Here is a 23,315-nt window from a genome sequence, read left to right as displayed (position 1 = left end):
GGTCAGAAGATTGAATTGAGGTTCCTGAATAAAACTGCTTGAAGAAGATCTCCTGTGGTCGTGTCTTCCTTGCTCGTAGAGGTTGGGCGCGGCACTTAACTATCACTTTTTTTTTTTTTAACATAAAATTGATTTACATCATAGTGGTAGAAAACAAAATTTTGTTGAACGATAATGCAATTGCCATGGCTCTCATTTTGACTTGAAAGCTAAACATTTCCTACCACCGAGGTTAGCTTCTATGAGTCAAATGTGAGGAGCAGAAGCCTGTGCTCTCTAAGTGACTGGAAAACGCTAAGTGTGGTGTAGCACGTATTAATGTAAAAAAATAAAATAAAAAAAAAAGAGGATTCCTGATTTCCATCTCATGTGGTAGAAGGAGAGAAAGGATTCCTGTAAGTTGTCCTCTGAGCTCCAGTAAACATAAATAAATAAATAAAATAAATAAATAAATAAGTTTGGTTTTTATTTAATATTTTTTACTTACTCACTTCACATGCCACTCACTGTCCCCAGTGACCCCCTCCCACAATTCTTCACACACACTCCCTCCTCTTCTCTGAATGGTTGTGGGCCCCTGTGAGTATCTCCCCTACCCTGACACTTCCAGTCTCTGTGAGACTAGGTGCTTACTCTCCTACTGAGGCCCGAGAAGGCAGCCCAGCTAAAAGAACTCATCCCACATGCAGGCAACAGCTTTTGGGATAGCCCAGAGGCTCCTTAAAGAGAATAATATGACTATCGGCCTGTGATCAACAGTAATAGCAGACACTGAAATTGGCAAAGTTATGGAAGAAACATTTTCCATTTATATGAACGAAACAGTCTACACACTTTTGACTCTGCCTCACATTAGGACCGTCTACAGAATGAATTCCTGAGATCTGTTTTTAAAACAACACCCTTATTAGCCAGGTAATATCTATAACATGTAAAGAGCGAAGCAATCAGCAATTGTACAGGGGAAACCATTTGGATTATCGCTGTGTAAACAAAACCCTTGGCTTCATCCCTGCCCTGCTCTCCATAACGTCTCTTTTGGCAACAGGGTAAGTAGTGAGAAGACTGGGTGTACTGCATGTGTTGCCACTTACATACAGGTAAGTTTTCCCCCTTATCTGTAACAGGTGCTGTGCCTGAATCGAAGTACAGAGGTCTCTTTCAGAGAAATGGAAAACCTAGAAATGTTCAATTGGAGAAATGTTACATAATCTTTCTACCATTATTGCTTTTATTATGTATGTCTCACTATAAGTGTGTAGAATGGGCAGGTATTTAGATATGAAGATAAAATATTCGGGGTTTTACATTGAGATGTTTGATATTTTTTCCCTTAAGGTTCTCTGTTCTCTGGGCACAAAGGTAAAAATGTCTTCTCCATTGAACAAAGGGCTTGAGGAATAAATTTCTATCACCTGAAGATGTTCACAGACAATAGACAACATTTCCATTCGGGCAGGTAATTAGAACCAGCTTTAGCTGGGCTCTCCAAAACTGAAGGTTGCTGATCTTGCAGTCCAAAAAAATATTTTCAGCTGTGGACAATTAACAAACTCAGTGGACCAGGCAAAAGTGCAGCCCTCTCTTGCACAATTCAGCTGCCAGCGCTGCTTTGACAGCTATATAATTACATGGACCATAAATTACGCTCCGTAATCACCTTGTTTATAATTTCATTCCCTGTAAATTAGTAGTGTAATGAAATGAGATTTCATAACCACCAGATGTAGAGAGAGCAGCTCACCAGAGACTCTAGCAATGGCTGAGAGGCAACCCCTTCCCAAGAAGAGAGAGGTTTTGGTGGGCTGCTCTTAGCTGCACATGTCATCGGCAGCTTGGGGCGGCCAGTGACATTCACGTCACTCCAGCTTGGAAACAGGATGATGCACCAGCAGCTGTGGCTTACTTTAAAAACTTTTATGAATCCCAGCTCCATGTATTCCCAGCAATATGTTAGATAATGTATTTATCTAGTGATTACTCAAGAGTCTTCCGTGAGCTCAGTTTTAATTGGAGCACTTTTCACAATTGTATTTACCGCACACTTCACTGTGGGCCAGTGGTAATGCAGTGATTGAGAAATGAGAGTGTGATCTATACCGTAAAGTCTCCTAAGATTATTGCTTCATGACACGGTCATTTTTTTAAAAAAAATATTTTGTATCATGCCCAGTAGTATGAAAGAGAAAGAAATATGAATGGAAATAATAAAAATACTGGTCTTAGCTCGAAGGTTTAGCCAGTAACCTGACTACTGAGACATAGCTCCCTGCTATTTCATAGTAAAACAGTTTTTAGAAACGAGAGCATACAACTGGGAATTATACATTCCTAAGGAAAAGAGGAACAAATGAACAGTTTATAATTCCTGCTGTCTTCGCGCCAGAGCCAAGACAAGTTATTTGCAAGAGATTTATTAGAACGGGAGCCATTACTGCAAGAATTGTGCTGCGAGGAAAAATACAAATTATGTGCCACTGTTTCTAACCGAGCTGGGAGGGGTAGATGCATGATTCCAGAGCTTTAATTACCTACAGGAAAGTGAGTCGGTTATGCAGTGCCTATTTTAATTACCATCTGATTAAAATTAATCCTAGCTGGGAAAGCAGAGAGTGAAAGAAGGAAACCGAAGTCTGAAGGTTAATGTTTCAAATGTCACCAAGTGCAGACAGGTAAAGAGATGATCTGGCCGAAGGACACTGACCAGCCAGCTATGTGATCTTGAAAGTGCATTTCTGATATTTCCTGTTTTCAAGCTTGTTTTAGGAAACTTCAAAAGTGCATAAAAGTCATTTCAATAACCTTCTCATTACTGACTTTTTTCCCATTTATTCATTCCTGGGTGTTGTGTGTGAGTGTGGGTATGGGTATGGTTTGGTGCCCTTGTAACGGTCAGGGAAGCGTTGGATGTGGACCTTCAGCTACCATCTTTTTGAGACTGAGTCACTTCTTTTTTTCTTTCCTGCTGTGTAAGCAATTCTAGTTGGCTGTTGAGCTCCTGCGGTCTATAGATTCTCTTGCCTCCACTCCAATGTCTCCATAAGAACACTGCGATTACAGATGCTACACTGCTTTGCTATGTTTCATGGGGGTCCAATCTCAGGTCATCAACCTTGGGCAATACTCACTTTGCACATGGAGAAATTTCCCTGTCCTAAAGCCATTTAGATATGATGTTATCCTCAGTTAGAGACACTTGAGGTCAAATAAATTATTATATGAATCCCCAAAAAATTGTTCCTGGGACTTTGATCCCAATTCTTAGTGATTCTTTAAAGAATAAACCTTGTATGCTTATTATACAGTCATCACACTGAGAGCTTTGTGGGAAGACTTTTGCAAAATGGAGGGTGTTTAAAGCAGACCTTGTGTTCTAGGAAGGAAAGAAAAACAGCAGAGTAACAAGGCAAGAGAAAGTGATTTAATGTAAAACCTCATATACGTGTGTGTGTGTGTGTGTGTGTGTGTGTGTGTGTGTGTGTGTGCATTCTTTCTCATCAATAATATAAATGTATAACTATCTCGTTCTGATAGAATATTTTCATAATTACGAAAGTAAGTGAAATATACATTTTAAACATACAAATAGTTTCACTAACTTGCAAACACAATGTCTGGCATGGTGCGTCATTTGCACACTATGCACGATGAATGATCAAACACAGCATGTTATGCTGACATTTCCTTTTCTAGTTGCCCTGACTTTGGAAGTAAGAGAAGAGAATGTTGTCAGAGCCCAAACATTTTAAGCATAGATATCTACGGAACCATCAACCCCAAAGTTTGCCTACTCTCAGTGCTCACAATCCCATCCACGTAGCATGGCTTTAAAAATGAATAATCATAAACTAAAGAGAAGCATTTACAATAAAAACCAAACTCTCAGGCTTTACAATGCCTAAACAGAACACCTCATCTACTTGCAGTTGGTAGATAATTAGAACATATTCTGTAGAACAGAATTGATAATCTACGGCCTTCAGGCTAATGACAAGAGAAACTATTACACAGTCCATTTGAACGTGACACACTCACATGGTGTTTGGCAAAATTTGCTAGAAGTTTAAAATCCACAGGGGTATGATGAAGTAAAAAACAAAACCATTTGAGTAAAGAATATCAAGGGAAGAACCTGCGAAGTTGAAATAGTAAGGAAAGAGAGAAGGAAAAGAGATCATTAGTTCTAGAAAACAATAGCAGGAAGATAAATGTGCTTGCAGACAGGAGCCTAGCATGGCTGTCCTCTGAGACGCTCTAATAGCAGCTGACTGAGAGAGATGCAGACACCCACAGCAAACCATTGGAATGAGGTTGAGGACCCTTTGGAACAGTTAAGGGAATGATTGAAGGAACTGAAGGGGATGACAACCCCATAGGAAGACCAACAGTGTCAACTAACTTGGACCCAAGGGAGCTCCCAGAGACTAAATGACCAACCATAGAGCATATACTGGCTGGTCCGAGGCCCCTGGACAGCGTGCAGCTAAAGACTGGCTGTTCTGTCTGGCCCCAGTGGGAGAGGATGCAGGTAATCTTGTAGTGACTTCGTGCCACAGAGACTGGGGATGCAGGAGCAGGGGAGGGCATCCTCTCAGAGGCAAAGAAAGGGGAGGGCGGATGGGGTGAAGAACTCTGGGAGGGGACACAGGGAGGGGGAACAACATTTGGGATATAAATCAATAAAATAATGAATTAAAAATAATAAAATTAAACTTACATTTTCCTTAAAAATACAAAACTAACTTACTAAGGGGCTTAGAAAAATAAATATATACGGAGTTAAATTTGACAATGAAATGCTAAATAATAGTGATGACTGTAGTGTAGTCAGAAAGAAACCATTGTCCATGCTAATTGCAGGAAGATTTGATGTGTAAGGAACAGAAATAACAATTAGGAAGAGGTCATCATCATAATGTAGTATTAAGCATTAAATACAATGCAATATAGCATGGCCTGAGAGTCAAGTTATTTTAAGCAAGTCATTTAGAAGATCAAATAACAAAGGAAACTTTTTAATATTTTAGTCCCTAAAGCAAATGCAGAAAAAAAATAGAAGAACAATAAGGGAAAACTATTTTAAAATACAGGTAAACACATTGCTATAATTAAGGGGACCTATTCTTTTGATTCTAACACCTCCTTATACACCGATTAATTTTAATATGTGGACAAAGAAAACTGATGAAATAAAAAGGTGTATAAAACTAAAGAGATTTTAATGAGAATATATGAACTCAAGAAAGCTCACACACCATTACTTACTAGCTGACAAAAAAATAAAAAAATTAAAAATTAAAAATTAAAAAAATAAAAAAGAGAAAATCCTTGTCAGAATACACCTGGCAAAGTTTTAATAACTAGAATAAACAAAGGATAAAAATAACAACAAATATCAAGAAAATAGATCAATTTAAAAGTAGGGAGCGTGGAGCTTAACTGAGCATTCTCAAATGGTGAAACTAAATGGCAGCGAACATTCAAGAAATGACTACTTGCTCAGCCATGTTAATTACAGCTATATTCACAACATCTGAGAAATGGAGGCAGATTAAATGGCCATCAACTAATGAAGGGGTAATAAAAAGACAGTACATTTGCACATGGGATATGACTCCACTGTTAAAAACATTTTGAAATGGTTGATGCGCAAATAGATATATAGAGTTGGAGACAGACATTTTGTGGAAGGCAACCTGGACCCTGAAAGACAAATGCTGCATGCTCCCCTCATCTGTGAGTATCAGCCTTGGATCTTTAGATATGTGTCATAAATTAATATTCATATATGTTAGAAAATTGGTAAATGGTAACAGGAGGAAGAGCTTTCATAAGAGAAGATATAGAAGGCAGCTGAAGAAGGGGTTAAATGGGAATCAGGGCTTTTTCCAAAGAAACTTTGAACAGTCTTACACAGTGAAGGTCTACCCACACAGATCTTTCTGAGCCAAAACCCTGAGTCCTACATTAACACCAAGCATAGACACAAAGATACATAAATACAGCTGAAAACCACTCATATGGGAAGTGGAAACATAAGGTGTGGAAAGACAGTGTACTGTGTTGGTTGGTGAAAGGCTAAGCAAGACTTGCGAAGGAATGCTTCACTGAAGAAGACAGGTAGAAGGCAAGGCTTTGAAAGGACACATGATGAAGGATTCTTTGCTTAACAAACACATATATTGGTCTGCCTTACCTTAAGTAGTTGAGCTCCATTTGTCAGGACTCTATAGAGAAAAACCAACTAAAAATCTTCGGGCTGTGTGCTGTGGTGTCTTGCTGCTTCCAAGGACTCAGGCTGATTGGCAGAGTGAGGTCAGCTGAGACAGATGCACAGGCTGAGGCAAGAGCTGTGGATGACATGTGATGCTTGGAGGCTATAAATAGAGCTTGGTGACCAGTGACGGAAGCTGAGCTAGGCTTGTTTATAGAGCTAGCTGTGCAAGTTTGTTGGTCTTAGATCTTTGCTGATCTTTGCTTCCCTAAGACAGTCACACACAGATTTCTAACTGACTTTCCTGCTGCTGCCTCCTGCTGCAGACTCCCTGAAGCCGAGGCCTGGCTGTCTCTGCTGGGTCACGCCACTGCTGTTTGCTATCCTGACTCTTCTGAAATGGACTGCTGATATATCTAGGGAGTGTTTGCAAGTGGATCGAGCTGTTGCTACCTGCTAACCTGTGAACTAAACTGGCAGTTTCCTGACAACACAGATAGGAGGTGTTCCAAAGAGTTATTTATAAAGAGGCCTGCTTCACCCATGTACTTTCTTTTCCACTACTTCTGGAGAGTAGTGGGCTTAAAAGGGAGGTTAATGGGATTAAGAACCATCATTAAAAGTAGACTTTGAAAAAATTAAAATGAAAATTCTGGTTCATGTAAAGAACCAGAGTAATATACTAGTTGAATAATTATTTAAATGTGAAATCGAGCCATCTTAAATGGAAACATATATACTATAGTATAAAATATAATGAAGAAATGATCTTGTGACTTTTGACTGTGAACAGAAAATCACTTTCATTAAAATTATTTACAAATAACAACCAAAATAAGATCCCGTGTGAGTAATAACTGTGATGTAATCTTAGAGTTTCGATCAGAAAATGCAGTGTAAAAGGTAAATGTTTTGTCAGAAACAAAGGTAAGTTCCAGATCTTCATAGTGTTTGGCAAAACATATATTCTAAATTTGAGGGGTGGAGAAGTGAAGGGTTTATTTCATCATACAATGTTGTATAAATCCAGCCTAAGATAAGAATTATATATACACACAAATAAATAAATACATTATACAGTTGATAAAAACATTTCAAATCAGTGAATATATATATATATATATATATATATATATATATATATATATATATATATATATATAGCTTTGGAGTTAATGGCCATGAAAACTGATTTTCATTTGAATTTCTTTGTTTCATGCCACATAAGCTACAACTAAAGGAGAACCCTACTGTAGGTTTCTAAATCACTAAAGTTCCACTAAAATTAAAAGAATAATACTGAGTAAAGAAAGCTTTTCAAAAAATATAGCTGTGCCTGTGTGGCTATATACAAACTTAAAAATGGCAGGTTGCAAGAGGAATTTTAGAATCTTAACATACTGAGCTGGATATTTTTATGTCCACTTGACAAAAGCTGAAGTCATCTGGGAGGAGGGAATCTCAATTAAGAAAACTGAAGCCCTGCAGCTTTCTGCAGTGAAATGGAGGAGGAGGTGGATTTTGAGGAGAGATGAGCTAGGTGGACTGATCAGGGGGACTATGGTCAGGTGTATTGAATGATAGAAGACTCATTTTCATTTAAAAAGAAAGGAAGGAAAGAAGGAAGGAGGGAAGGTGGGAGGAAGGAATGAAGAAAGAAAATTCCTGTGTAAGATTGCACTGTAGGCAAACCTATAAGGCATTGTTAAAAAATGACTGGTTGATTGGGGAGGGCCTTGCTCATTCTGTGTGATGTCATCCCTGGGCTTATGATCTTGGGTTCTATAAGAAAGCAGGCTGAGCAAGCCCTGGAGAAAAAACTGGTAAGCAGCTCGCCCGTGGCTAAAGCATTGGCTCCTGACTACAGACTCCTCCCCTGTTTTATTTCCTGTCCTTAATTTCTTCAATGATTACTAGTGATGTGAAAGTGTAAGCCAAATAAACCCTTTTCTCCTCACATTGCCTTAATCATGTTTTTTTTTTCAGACTAATAGTAATGAAAAATAAGACAATTTGGTATCAGCAATGGGGTATTTGTAGAATGGGATATTGCTATAACAGACCTGACCCCATGTTCCAGGGAACATAAAGACTCTACCAGGGCGTGTGTGTGTGTGTGTGTGTGTGTGTGTGTGTGTGTGTGTGTGTGTGTGTGTGTGTGTGTGTGTGAAGAATCTGTGGTGTCTCAGCAGCTGGAGTTGAAGAATTGGCTGTGATTAACAAGAAACAAACCACTAAATTAAAGCCTTTGCGTTTTGGGGACAATTTGATTCTACATACCTGGAGCTGAGACATTAGCTGTGATTAAAAAGCAACCATCACCACTGAGGTGAAATCTTGTGGGAAGTGTCTCCTGGGAGTCCGTATACAGAAGCTGTGTTTCAAAGACAACCAAGGATGTACCTTGGGCTGGCAGCTGAGCACGGTAGTTTAAGAGTCATCCAGGCGGTACTGGTTTTAAAGCCATTGGGTTATTATGGAGAGCAGCTGAGGCTAGGCGCTGTGAGAGGACAGGAAAGACCACTGGTGAAGATACAGACTCCGTGGCAGTTCAAGATTCAGGGTGCAAGGGGTCACATGATGTAGTTCAGGAATCAGTGGGGTCAAAGCAGCTGAACCTGAAGACATTAGTTCACGATGGTAAATGAGTATGATTCATATGAGAGTGAAAATCGGGCACAGCATGAAGTGTATTTGAATTTTTATTTCACCTCCCATTTTACTGTAAAAGGCATCTTCATTCTATTCTGAGGCTTTCACTGGACTGCTTAGTTCATGCTGTGTGAAGATGGTCTTTAAAACTCAGCCTTCTGTAAGCAAAAGGGGATGGTTAAATGAGATGACTCTTGAGTTCACTCTTAGCTTGCCATTACAGAAAGTCAGTCAGTCACAGGACCAAGGGTTTGGGCCATCCCTGACATATTAGAGAGTAAACAAGTGTTTCATCTTCTCCACATCCCATGCTGTCCTCTCTGTTTGTAATTTTGCATTATGCAGAACAGTAGCATTGTCCAACTGATTCTTCAAACTGCTTGACTTTCTGAACAAATAATGAGAAAAATCTATGCTAACAAAGTGAATTACCACAGTTCTTCTTATATACCAGCAAAATAAAGAGATTTTAACCATGACATATTTAATACTAGTATAGGATTTATTCAACCCAAAGTCATTGAAAATTACATTTAATTATGTTTAATAATGAGAATATAATATTGATTACTTTGTAGAATCTGAAAATAGGAACTAAAGGATATTTATAAAAGCTTATGTGACAGTTTGTGAAAATATTCCAATAGTGCTAATAAAGTAATATAAAGTATGAATAATCACTTCTGCTCTTTATTAAACGATATAAATGTAGCTGTATAATTATAGAAAATGCCGTCTTTTACCCCACACTAGATCCGGCACCACAGTGCCCCAAGACATCTGGTGGACATCTTCATCTTAGTCAGCAAAGCCTCTCACCCGCTCTGCTCCATCCCATATCACACTGCTGATGACTTCTCTCTGAGCCTGGCAGCAATTTCTCTACCTGTCCAGTTCCCAAAGCAGGTGGCCACCATGCCAGACATACACATCCCAATTCCGTGGCAGCTTAATGTCTCCGGCCGCCACATACTCTCTTAAACTTAAATCGCCACATGAAAGAACACACAACACAGTAACCTCTGACCCAATTGATAAGATATAATTGCCCACCTAAACATACAAAGCCCTGTACACATCCATCCCTTAAGAATAATCATAACAACCTGTAAATGTGCAGAGAGGAATCTTAACATCCACCTCCCTGTTCTCTTCACTGCTTCTTCTTGCTCCAGACTCCTCCTCTCTCTAAACCTTTTCTCCCGCCCATCCTTCCTTCTCATCCAATGACAGGCCTCGTTCTGTCTTCTACCTGTCTTCACCTGTATGACATCCTACATACAACTACGTATCTAAATGGAAAAATGAGAAACAAACGGGATATTGGGAAATTTTATTATTCATTTATATATATTTTAAATTATATTTTGGGTTTAAATAATTTTTTGTTGACTTTCTGCTAAGTGTTTTGAGAATTTCTTTTATTTCCTCTGTGTTTAGATTTGACACTGAACTGTTCAATACTCATTAGAAGACAGCTGAGGTATCCATCTCCATTTCATTGATGAGTAATTTCTTTGTCTTCTTTGTTTCAATCGTACTCAGGGATTCTTTCCACCCAGCATAGATGCTTTGATATCTTTGCTGGCATGAACATCTTTTGCTTATCACCTACTCTTTATATTTTTCTTGCAACTCGAGATTCTTCTCTTTCTTTACATGGCAAGAGAAGTTTCAATGCTGGGTGTTTTTCTAATTATACTAGGAGTGTGTTTTTACTTGTCATCTATTTCAGATAGATTTTCTTTCATGGCTCAAGTGAAAGGTGATAGTGTCACTCTGTCTCAGAGGGCAGAGCATTCACATGCTAACATACCATTAGTGACATGTGAGAGTAGGAAACGGATTCTTTTCCTGGTCATCTGAGTATCATGATGCCTCTAACTCTTCTAGTGGGTCTGGGTATATATATATATATATATATATATATATATATATATATGTGTGTGTGTGTGTGTGTGTGTGTGTGTGTGAGAGAGAGAGAGAGAGAGAGAGAGAGAGAGAGAGAGAGAGGGAGAGAGGGAGAGAGAGAGAGAGAGATTTACTTCATTCTTCTCATTAGGTAAAAGGAAAACTACATATTCCCCATCTTTCCCAGAGCCAATGACAGAACACGCTTTTGATATTCTGCTCTCTGTATTAAACTTCTCCCTTAAGCACTTCCCAACGCTGAGGTCCTTTACGTCTTCCTTCCTTCCTTCTATGGGTACTGCACGCTTTCTCCAAAAAGACCACATCCTAATCCTTCACAAGCAGTTCCACCAACGGAGGACAAAATAGTCAAATACACGAGACTAGGGAGCCATTCTCATTCAAACCACTATCAATCCTGAGTGAATGGTATCCAACTCAGAAATGCTTTACCTAAATTCGTATGCTGTAGTGTGCTTCCTACCTTGTCTTCTAGGCATGTCGGTTTTTGATTTTGTATTGAGATATTTGCCCCATTTGGAGTTGATCCTTTGGCAAAAGAGAAACGGGGTCTAATTTCATTCTTATACTTTTAGACATCTATTCTTCTAAATATACATTCTCTATGTTGCTTAGGAATTTTTATGAAAAATCAAATGTCTGTAATTTGGTAGTGTTATATCTACTTCCTCTAGTCTATTCTTCCTATTTTATTTATATTTATTAGTTATTTCTTGCTTAACTTTTGTTGGAATCCCCTTTCTACAAAAAGAAACATTTCAATTATTTATATACATGGATGGTTCACAAACATGTCTATGCACAATATTTATGCAGAGGGTGCTGGACCCCTTTGAACTAGAGTTATAAATGGTGGTAGCCTCCATTACCTCCATTAGTCATTAGTTTTGGCAAGTTAATACATGTCCTCTGTAAGAGCCATAAACACTGTTAACAGCAGAGCCTTCTCTCCAGCCCATATTGTTTTCTTTCTTCAATAAGTATAAATTCTGTTAATTTTAATATTAACAAAGCTTGATTTCTCTATTTGTCTTTCTTTGTGTGACTCTCTGGGTTTCTGTGTCTCTGTGTTCTTCCCTAATTCTCATGCCTCTCTCTCTCCTCTCTCTCTCTCTCTCTCTCTCTCTCTCTCTCTCTCTCTCTCTCTGTGTGTGTGTGTGTGTGTGTGTGTGTGCTTATACACATGTATCTTAGATTTGAAATTTATTGTTAAATCATGATTTCTGCAATGCTCTACGCCCATTCTCTATATCTAGACATTATTTCAGCTAGAAAAATTTCACAGTGTGGATACAATGGATACAAGAGTGATTTATTAGTTTTCTCAGAAATCTTTTCACCTAGCCAGTTCCTTTGTTGCTTACCTGTCTCTCCTGTTCCTTATAAATACCTTGTAAGCTATGGCTGTACAAAAGCACCAGTGCTTTTAACATTCCTAGCAACAAAACATCCCTCCAAAGATTAAATTGTCATTAGAGATACTGTGACTCTGACAATGCACATGCACCAAGTTTTATAATTACCTGGTATAATCTAGAATTTTTCCTGGCTTCTGTTTTGATATCTTCACCTTCTAAACCCCAACTCCAATTGTGAAATAATTTAAGATTTCAATATAGGAAAGACAAACATAGTGTTAGCTGGAAATTGTTAAATATAAAAAAAGCATCAAAAAAGTCAGTGGCTTAAAATAGAGATGATTTATGAGGACTCATAATTTATATGATTCTACTTGACGTTCCCTCATTTATTTTTGGCTAGAAATGGAAAAGTAGTGTTTCTTTGTGCAAGCAGTACAACAAAAGTTGCATGACTCCTTTAAAAATGTTTTTGTCTTGGCAGAATCTACAAGCTTATTTTAAATTCTGAATAGGGTGTGACTAAACTCTAAATGAAATAATTGTATAAAAGTTTACACTTCTCTGAATGAGGTATCTCATAAAAGACTACTGCATAGGAAATAATTGCGGAAAAAATTAAAACAACCTTTTTTATAATAATGGCTTCAAGCTAAAATTTCATATAAATACACAGTTAGAAAAAAAACTATTGAAGTAAGATGAAGGCAATATTCATAATGCACTAGTTCTTTATTTTGGTGATAAAATATAAAGTGTGTGTTTCATTTTATGTTTATGCATATATGAAATTACTTTTATACCTATCTTAGTTTTATAATCTGAAGAAAAGAAGCTTTGTAAGTAATGTAATATTGATTTAAAAAATTATCAGTATTTGTGCATGTTGTGATCTTAATTTGCTTCCCCTTTTAACCCGTATTTATATGTGATCAGAAAAATCATGAACATTTTCATCTGGCAAAGGTTGAGATGAGATACTTAACTTATACACCAACGAGGAGACTTAAGTTAGTAATTAGCAGTAATAATCAAGGAAGATTAATGACTGTCTCAGAAAGTCCATTGCTGTGGGCCATTAACCCTAGCATACCAATTAATTCCCAAGGAAATACTCTCAATGCTTCAAAGGTCACTCCTCTGGCTAGAAATATTACAAAGTAAAACCATCCCAGACTGTTCATTGTCAGAAATGAACCACTCATTATCACTCACTGACTTTTATTTCGATCAGTTTGACCGTGTTATAACTGAAAAGGTATTTGGATAAACATTGTCCCAAGAATGCCTATGTGGTATTGTTAAGTGTACTAATTTTAGAATTTGCTGAAGAGACTACCTTTCCAGTGTGGTGGTGAGTGGCTAGTGAGTTCATGATCAGAGTGGGACAAAATGCTGATTCTCGTCTGAGTAAAGAGACATTCCCCTGTCTGCCAGTCAATACCTGAAGTGCTGGTCAATGTAGTTCCAGGTTTAAGATAAAACAGAGACATTGGCTAACCTTTGTGTTTGAAAATTCCAGCATTCAACCAGGAGCTGAAATTTGGTTTTCCTGGAATTTTGGCCCAAGTGTGTGTCCTTGACCTACAATTGTGTATTAGCCGTGTCTTCTGCCTGCCAGCAACAGACATGGAGTTCCTTAGCCAGCACAGTCACATAAGTGAGATGCTTGTGTTAAATAATTTCTTCTCCTTTTCCTTCTCTATTCTACATGGTCATACATAACTATATACTACATGCATATATAAACATTTGTATGAACATTAATAAGTATGTAATAAAATAATATATATTAACTAATACATTTTCTATCATTTCTATCTTTCCAGAAAACTGACTAATATATACCTTCTTCTTTCTACATTTCTAACATTTATAAAGACAAATGTTTAAAGTATACACACATTTGAGTTACCTGTACTTAATACTTCATGTTTTAAAATCTCTTTTAAAGTGATATTTCAAATAATTTTAAAATTGAAAAATGAAATTTAAAGGTACATAGAAGCTAGAAACAAATATTATGAATGGTGGAAAGCCAGACCCAAAAGATTCGATGTATTTTTTTTACTTGTGTATGTTAGCTTTCAATTCTAAGAGATGTGACTTTTATTTGGAATACCCATAGAGATCAGGGAATTAGTAAGGGGCCATAGGAGAGGGAGAATTCTAGGGAGGAGAGACAGGAAGCTGTAGTAATAAGGTTTAACATGAATACTGGAAAAGGAAGGGTTAAATGGTTTGGGGAATGGAAGGGTAGAGCAGAGGAAGGAACCTTAACTATTAATGGCTTATCACTTATATCCACAGATTAGTATATTTTTCAGTCTTCACTAGAGAAGTTTCTTGTTGCAGTACATAACATCGACATCTACCACTGGACAGAATGTAGAGAACAAGAAACCGTGGAATGCGTATTCCTAAATGGGGCATCTGTATTAAAACCACTCCCCTCAAAGCTCAGGGAACATTTCAAAAGATGGGCTAGAAATATCCTAAGAGCAACAGAATGTATATGACTACTTGGAAGCACTTTTTTTCTGGAAAAAAACAGAGCAGTTGCACATATAAATGAACAACTGTTTTGTGACAACATGCAGAAGCTCGTATCAGACAAAACCCCAGTATAGAGAAGGCAGGTAAAATGGAATCATACATCTAGAGGATTTATTGGCAATTGATAGCTTTTCGGAAGATTCAGTTATTTTAGAGTGTATATGGTCGCTGGGAGGTCACCTACACTATAGTGGAAGGGAGTAGATCTGAGAATAGTTGGGTTAGTGGGGTGGATACATTAAATTACATTACAGAAGAACTAATACAAATGAATATGACCAAATAAAAATTATTCATGTTCTTTACTCATAATTATTGACATTACAGGTGATTTAGGTTTATCGCTGAAAATAGTTTTCAAAATAGCGACATAAAGCTCAATGCATAGATGGTAAGTGAGATTCAGACTAAGAAATCCCCTTCTGTGTGCACTTAAGTGACCACAAATGAGTGCAGGTGTTTTCTCTTTTGAATCCATTACCTGCTTATCATGCTATCCACAGAATCAGGAAACTTTTATTTTAAAAACACGTATGGGAAGAAATGTTTGCAGAAACTTGAAGCAATAGCTCTTTCTTAATGGTTTAAATCCACGTATCTTACCACGAGTGTGTGGTTAATAACCAGAGCACATTTTATAGCAAAATTCAACATTAAGTGATAACATGTGAGGGATGTTGCTGTGACGACTCCAAATTTTATGCACTATAAATAGCTATTCACTTCCTAGGAACATTGCACAGAATGGCAACCAGCTTCTTGAGGGATTCTATCCGGCTACAGCAATAAGACATGAAAAACTAATGAGAATTTCTCTCTAGGTAATAAATTACTGATTAATTTTGCATATGTATGTTCCTTTGTGCATTTCTGGTTTGTAAAGGTATATAGATATGATTTTTAAAAGTAAATGTATAATGACTTCAGCTTGCATGTATGCAAATTTTATCTTAAAGCAAGTCTTTAAATCCTCATGGATTGAGGATAATATTTTTGTAAAGTCAACACATGACCCTTGCTTTAACTCAATACTTATTGATTGGTAGAAGTCAATATTTAGGGACTTGTAAAATGAAAGTGTGGGCCATGCTGGAGATAAAGAGATTGTTTAGTGACTACTACTGGGTATATATACTGTTGATAAATCCCCAACCTCTCTCTCTCATGTATGTTCTTATTTATTTAATTAGTTAGTTATTTATGGTGTGTGTAGCTTACCATATCCACATGTAAGTCAGCTGGGTTATATTAATTTTTATAAAAAGAAAAATTGTTTTCATTACTCACTTTATTTGCTCTGCTTCGGCAAGCTCCACTTCTTAAAACCCAATGTGAAAGCATGTTTTATGGATGGAAAATGAAGTTGCTGGGAGTAATATTGAAAGCAATAGAGCCTGAGGAGAAATGGCACAATGTTTTCATAGGAAACAAGTGCTCATTAATTGAGTCTTCTACTTCTCAGTCATCAGTGGAGACAGTGTTGGGGAAATTTAAAAAATTCCTTGGATAGGCACATATACCACTTCACACCAGTTCCACCTTAATATTATTTTTGCTTTACTTAATTTTTATTCTTTACAGTGTTGTGACCTGGATACCAAAAATCTACAGAGTAGTTATTAGCTACTAAAAACAGTGCGATTGGAAAGGCCATGAATTTTTAAATCCATTCATTACTCATGGAAATTTGCATGATTGCCATTGTCTGCCACTTTTAATCAGCAGATTTTTTTTGCTATCTCTTGGTATTAGGTCCTCAAGATGTTAATCCACAGTTATTATTACATTATTCATGTTCGCTGGTTGATCATTTCCTTGCTTTTGCAAAATATCATTCTTTCATGTATGTCTGTTTTACAGACACAGTGTGATACTTTACTGATGGCATTTGCATCCTTCTCCATGGAAATTCCTCAACTGACTCTGAACTTAAGGAAAGAGTTAAATCTAATTAGAGACTTAAATAACAACTTAATTCACACATAAGAACATTTGCTGTAAAACAAACATTCCTGTATTTTATATGATAGGTCTTAAACAAAGTGGCCTAGAAGGATAAAATGCTTTTTAGAAAGACTTAAATCATAATACTCATTTACAGTTTACATTATACACATAAACTTTACTAACCTCATTCTGAAAGGACCCAACTATAAGAAAATATTTTGTTAGGCCTTGGGGCCTCCCTTGAACTGGATGCTGTAGTGTCCTTACAAACAGGAGCCTAGCATGACTGCCCTCTGTGAGGTCCAACAAGCATCAGAGTCACATGCAGATACTTAACACCCAACCAATGGACTGAAGCTGGGGACTCCTGTGGCTGAATTGAGGAAAAGCTGGAAGAAGCTGAGAAGGAGGGCAACCCCATAGGTAGACCAACAGCCTCAACTAACCTGGGCTCCCACGATCTCTCAGACACTGAGCCACCAACCAGGCAGTATGCACCAGGTGATACAAGACACTCGGACACACGTACAGCAGAGGACTGCCTGGTCTGGGGTCAGTGAGACAAGATGCGTGCACCTGACCCTCAGGAGACTTGAGGCCCAAGGGAGTGGGGAGATCCGATGAGGCGTGGCTAGGGGTGACAGAAACATCATCTTGGAAACAGGGAGAGGGGAGGAAGAGGTATGTGATGAGGAACAGTTAGAGGGCAGAACTGGAGGGAAATAAAGACTAGACTGTAAAAAATATTAAAAAATAAAAAAACAGAAATATTTTGTGCAAACTAAGCTCTACTTGGGCATCGACACCTGAAAAAATAATCAATCAGCTTTGTTTCCTATATTTTTTTCAATATAAAGTTCGATCCTTCATTTTTACCTTTTTTATTTTTATGCCTTATTATTATTTTATTATTTTATACATAATAATTTTAATTAATATTAATAATTAATATTAATTATATAATATGTAATAATTTTATTATTTTTATATATAATATCATCTTTATGAATCTATGTTTTCCTACTTTCACAATAACCTTAGTCCTGCTCTTTTCTTTTCCTATGATAAACCACATATTCAATATGCTTTCGGCTCTAGACCTGTAGCCTGATCCTGGGAAATGATCTTTCTGAGAGCTAATTAAAAGACAACAACTACAAATCTTGTATTATTTGTTACTCCCTGTACTACAAATGCTTTTATCATGGTTGATTTTAGTTTATCAATTTTCATCAGATTTTTAAATAATTAATGTAAGTATGTTCTAACATACCACTGAGCCATCTCTAGGGAAAAAATAACTAGCTGAGGTTGTCCAAGTAAAATTAGGAAAGAAAAGGCCTAACTGATATATTAAGAAAGAAAGAAAGAAAGAAAGAAAGAAAGAAAGAAAGAAAGAAAGAAAGAAAGAAAGAAAAGAGGGTTTAGCTTAGTACAGGAGTAGAGGTATTTCTTCTAAGATCCACAAGTGGAGACATATGTTTTAAAAAAGGAATGGAAGATCCAGTTCAGAACCAAATCAACCTATTTTCTCCCACATAATCACAATAAAACTATGTTTAAGGTGTAGTCTTCAAACATAGTTTTCCATGGGCTCCTTAAATAGTCAAGAGACTAAATTAGCATTTTATTTAAATGTACTGAAGGCATTCCAATGAATGAAACACAGAATGCTTCTGCAGTATGTATTACAGACTTAGCAAAGTATGGAAAGTTAAATAGAATTCTAGAAAATTTAAAATTAAATGAGAAGAAGGTATATCCTTTTGTTTTAGGATGGAATGTTAAAATGAAGAAAATCCTGAGAAGGGGGAAAGCCTGTGGACGAGGACAGGAACCTAAATTTAAAAAAAAAGAGTGTTGAAATAAATCTTGTATAAAAGCAACTTGATCAAGTGAGACAACAATAAGAGTTCAGCATAAATGGAATCTTGTGATAAAGAATTTAAACACTGCAATTTAAATTATATATATATTATATTATATATAATATAATTAATTAATATATTAATTATATATATATATATTCAAAGCTATGCCAACAAATCATCCAAAAATGATAAGTCAAGAAAAATTTTACTCTATCGGATGTTCGACTTTTTTCTACCATTACAACCTGACAACGGCTACTAAAATACATTTTATACTGTCCGAAAATATTGGAAATGATCGTAGAAAATAAAATAATAAAATAACGCTGAGTAAGAGGGTTACTCTATCGGATATTGAAAGGAAAGGAGTGTTTAGTTAGCCTTTTATTTTTGTGATACTTTTAGTCAATTACTAATGCATTAAATATTAATATACTCTTTTCTATTAGGATCCTAGCAGAACTTCAAGAAGACAAAAATTAGAGGGAACAAAAGGTCAACTATATGGCTGCCAAACCGTGTTATGAATGAAAGGATACTTGCGAGAGGAAATTCCTGCAAGGTCTGGAGTGCACAGTTTTCTACATTGCTACAATTCATTTCTTACTGCCGAAAGCAAGTATGAGGAATGAGTGTTGTTTCCAGCTGCCATGATTAAGAGTTTATGGAGTTTCTTGAGACTCCCCAGGAAGACGTAGAGTGGCGGGTGGTTTTCATCATATCCCTACTCTCTCAACAAATAAGGAAACTGCTGTTTAGACAGCAACCAGAAGATTCATCTGAGTCGATAATGCCTTTTTAGTGAGACATTTTATTTCTATAATTGAGTGAAATAATATACAAAAACTAAAGTGTTTACTTCAAAGTCAGTGCCGGGGATGTGAAACGCGATGTCAGGATGTGGAAGAACTAACCCTGATAGGCAGTTCAAACTGGGAAAGGCAACGTTGCAGCAAAGGGACTTTCAAAGGCGGTCCTTAAGGTGTTCTTCAGGATCAATGTTATCCTGGTAAAAATGAATCATGTCAGACCAAGTCTAGATGCTGCGAGTGTGGACTTTGATAAAGCCACTCCAAAATAATAATTCTTAGACTCCTTAAGTATGGAGTAGTTTTATTATTTGACTATTAAACAACAGGTCAAAAAGTAACTTGTTTATGACGTGCTATTTATTCTCAGGAGTCTTTTAAAAATTCAAACATAAACATCATAGAGGAGATTCTCTTTTCCAGGAATGCTACTCCATCTCTTACTCAGGGTTACATTATTACTTTATTTTCTATGATCATTTCCAATATTTTCTGACAGTATAAAATGTATTTTAGTAGCCGTTGTCAGGTTGTAATGGTAGAAAAAATCGAACATCTTTCATATATACACCAAATATTTTAAATAAAAATAATTTATGGAAAGTACTTTACATTTTGTCCTTCTATTTTTTTAGATAGGTTAGGGTATCATTCTATAACATATACTGGCTTGGAATACAACATGTAGTCTAACTTGGCTTTGAACAGGAAGCAATTCCTCTGCCTCAGCCTAGTGTAAACCACAATACCTGGTAAGAATAAAAGAAAAGCATTGAATAAAATAAAGCATTAAAAAAAAACTTGGACCAAAAATTAAAAACGGTATAGCAAAGAGTATTCCAGTTATATCCCTTGTCTTATAATGTTAGACAAGTTGAATATAAAAATGAAAATATATTGTTATTTTATGTAACACTGCATTAAAGCATACAGAAGTCAGAGAAAAAAATCAAATATTTCTGTGCTCTTTTACTAGGTTATAAGAATCTACAATCATGGTACATGCAGTATTTAAAGAATAAAAGAAGTTGGGTTAAACCAAATTGTCAATGTGTTATCTGTGAGTTTTGAGGCGATGGGTATTTTGTTCAAATCTGAAAATTTGGGTATTTAAATGTTTTTCATCAAATAGTAATATTCTTCATTTTGATTGTTGCATAAGTGAAAATGAAAATAGACAGTTTTGTGATAATATACTAATGCCAACATTTTTACTTTGTATAGACTAGCTCTTGCCATGTAGCCTATGCTGGCCTAAAACTCAAACTTGTGGCAATCCTCCCGACCTAGTCCTGTTCTAGGATGGTAGGTGTGCACCATTATACCCCAACTTGGCTTCTATTTATTCTATTGTTAGGATATTCCATTAATCCGGTCTTTGAGAACCATTAGCAAATGCTTACTTTCCATAATATTCAAATATTTGGAAGCATGGAGTCACTATTTTTCACTGTAAGGCAATATAAACAAAGTACCTTTGAAAATTGATAAGTATTTGGTATGCAGGGAGCACCATACACAAAGTAGATGTTTTTTTTGCTCTAATGCATGATTACTATCAATTCAGATTCTGATATTAACACCCTCTCTTGCAGATTTAATATTAACATCAAACCTTTATTGTTTTCTTATAATTTACAAAATGACTTGGGTACTTTAAAGGAATATTAATTAATGGAAAAGTACAAAGATGAGCATGTTATGGAATGGTTTTGAGGGAAATGTGGGCTGTTTAGAATTGTGGATAATTATGTGGAAAATTGCGAGATGATCCTTTGTATTACTGGAGAAATCTAGAGACTTAGAAACAGTTATTTCCATTGTTCTATGAGAAGAATGCTCCAGGCGATCTAAGTACACAAACAGAGATGCAATCCTCACACAACAGGATGTTGTCTCTTCTCACATGCACAGGATGACAAGCAAAGTGATGCTCTACTGGATTCTCTAGCAGGTTTGCTACAAGGAATTTAAACAATGCATACATTTTATAGTTTAGGTTGTTGATCATTCTAGCTTGATTCTTGAACTATCTATAGCTATACTGCTTCTACCACTAGTCAAACAAGACTGTCCTTTCTGTTAAGAAGTAAAAGAGAAAGAGAGAACATCTATGCTCTCTTCTTCTAAAAAACAACTTTAAGCACCTTATCTAAGACTGCTCTTGAAGGACATACTGATCTCACAAATGGTCTCATTTTTTGAGTGACATTAGAAGAGAATATGTGAACAGTAAGATAATCATCAAGTTCTTTTTATGTATAATTTACCAAGGAGTATGATAAATATATGATATGGTAGAGGTTTAAAAGTACACTAGGTATTACAAATTTTAAAGGTTCTCAATCAAAGAGAGTTGATCATAATATGTGAAATATATTTAGTACTCCTCCCTGGAGTTTGCCTTTAAAGACAGTGTCTTTTGCTATTCTTCCAACTGTTGTTGGCCTATTATAGCTTTCTTGCCTGAGATGTACAAGGGCATTTGCTCTAGATTGCTTTATACCGCTGTGATAAAACACTGTAGCCAAAAGCAACTTGAATAGAAAAGAGTTTATTTTCAGCTTATATCTTCATGAAAGGAACTCAAGGTGAGAACGGACCCAACTTGGGAATCCATCTCATGGGGGATGGGGTGGGGGAATCACTGAAGCTTGATACTATTATTGATGCTATGATGTGCTTACAGACAGGAGCCTAGCATGGCTGACCTCTGAGAGGCCTTAGCAGCAGCTGACTGAGACAGACACAGATGCTTACACCCAACCATTGGACTGAAGTCAGGGACCCTTATGGTTGAATTAGGGGAAGGATTGAAGAAGCTGAAGAGGAAGGTGACCCCATAGGAAGAACAATAGTCTCAACTAACCCAGACCCCAGAGAGTTCTGAGGGACTGAGCCACCAACCAAGCAGTATACACAGACTGGTCCACAGCTCATGGCACATATGTAGTAGAGGACTGCCTGGTCTGATCTCAGTGGGAGAAGATGAGTCTAATGCTCAGGAGACTTGGGGCCCCAGGGAAGGGTCTGTTAAGGGGATGGAGCACCCTTTTGGAAGCAAGGGAGAGGAGGAATGAGATGAGGAACTGTTGGAGGCAGGACTGGGAGGGGGAGCAACAGCTAGAATGTAAATAAATTAATTAAAATTAAAAAAAATGAAAGGCATAAAATAAAAGCAAAACCATGAAGACTTGTTTACCCTCATTTCCTCAACTCATTTCTTTTACAACCTAGGACCACTTGCCCAGGGATAGAATATCATTCAGTAATATGTACCTTCTCAAACCAATCATCAATCTAGAAATTACCCTGTAAAGTTGTCTAGTTCAGTCTGATGGAGACAGTTACTCAGTTGATATTCCCCTTTTCCATGTCACTTGTCACTATACTTTTTGTCATGTTGACCAAAAAAACCCAATCAACCAAACAACCAACCAACCAAACAAACAAACTATTAAGCTATTTGTGGGAAGAAACAGACTTGGTTGGATCTCTCTAGCAAGGCCCAATCTGTCTTGACTTTGAAATATAAGAACAGGAATACCCAGCATCTTCCAAATCGGTTGTCTGGCCGCCTCCTCCTCCTCCTCCTCCTCCTCCTCCTCCTTCTTAATTTAGGCACATTCAAGGGGAGAAGTTTCCACTGAGGTGAGATTCCCAAGTTGCCACTGGATCTAAGTTGGTGGTTATGAGATCCCATGTGGTGGTCATTTATCAAAAGATTCAAGACAGTTAATTAGACTTGGTACTTGCTTTAAGAATGTCTCGATTGGTGTGTGTGTGTGTGTGTGTGTGTGTGTGTGTGTGTGTGTGTGTGTGTGTGTGTTATACTAACATCATGTCATGTATTTTGTAAACTTACCATCTTTCATCTGCATCCTACTCTACAAAGCAATTAGAGCAATCATCATTCTTTGCTTTCAGATGTCAATGGCTGCAAGACAACCTCTGATATATAAATCATTACTGAAGA

This window comes from Rattus rattus, chromosome 9 (assembly GCF_011064425.1).
Source record: "Rattus rattus isolate New Zealand chromosome 9, Rrattus_CSIRO_v1, whole genome shotgun sequence".
In the NCBI taxonomy this organism is placed as follows: Eukaryota; Metazoa; Chordata; class Mammalia; order Rodentia; family Muridae; genus Rattus; species Rattus rattus.
The sequence above is the reverse complement of the archived record's forward strand: the minus strand, read 5'-3'. Positions refer to the sequence as shown.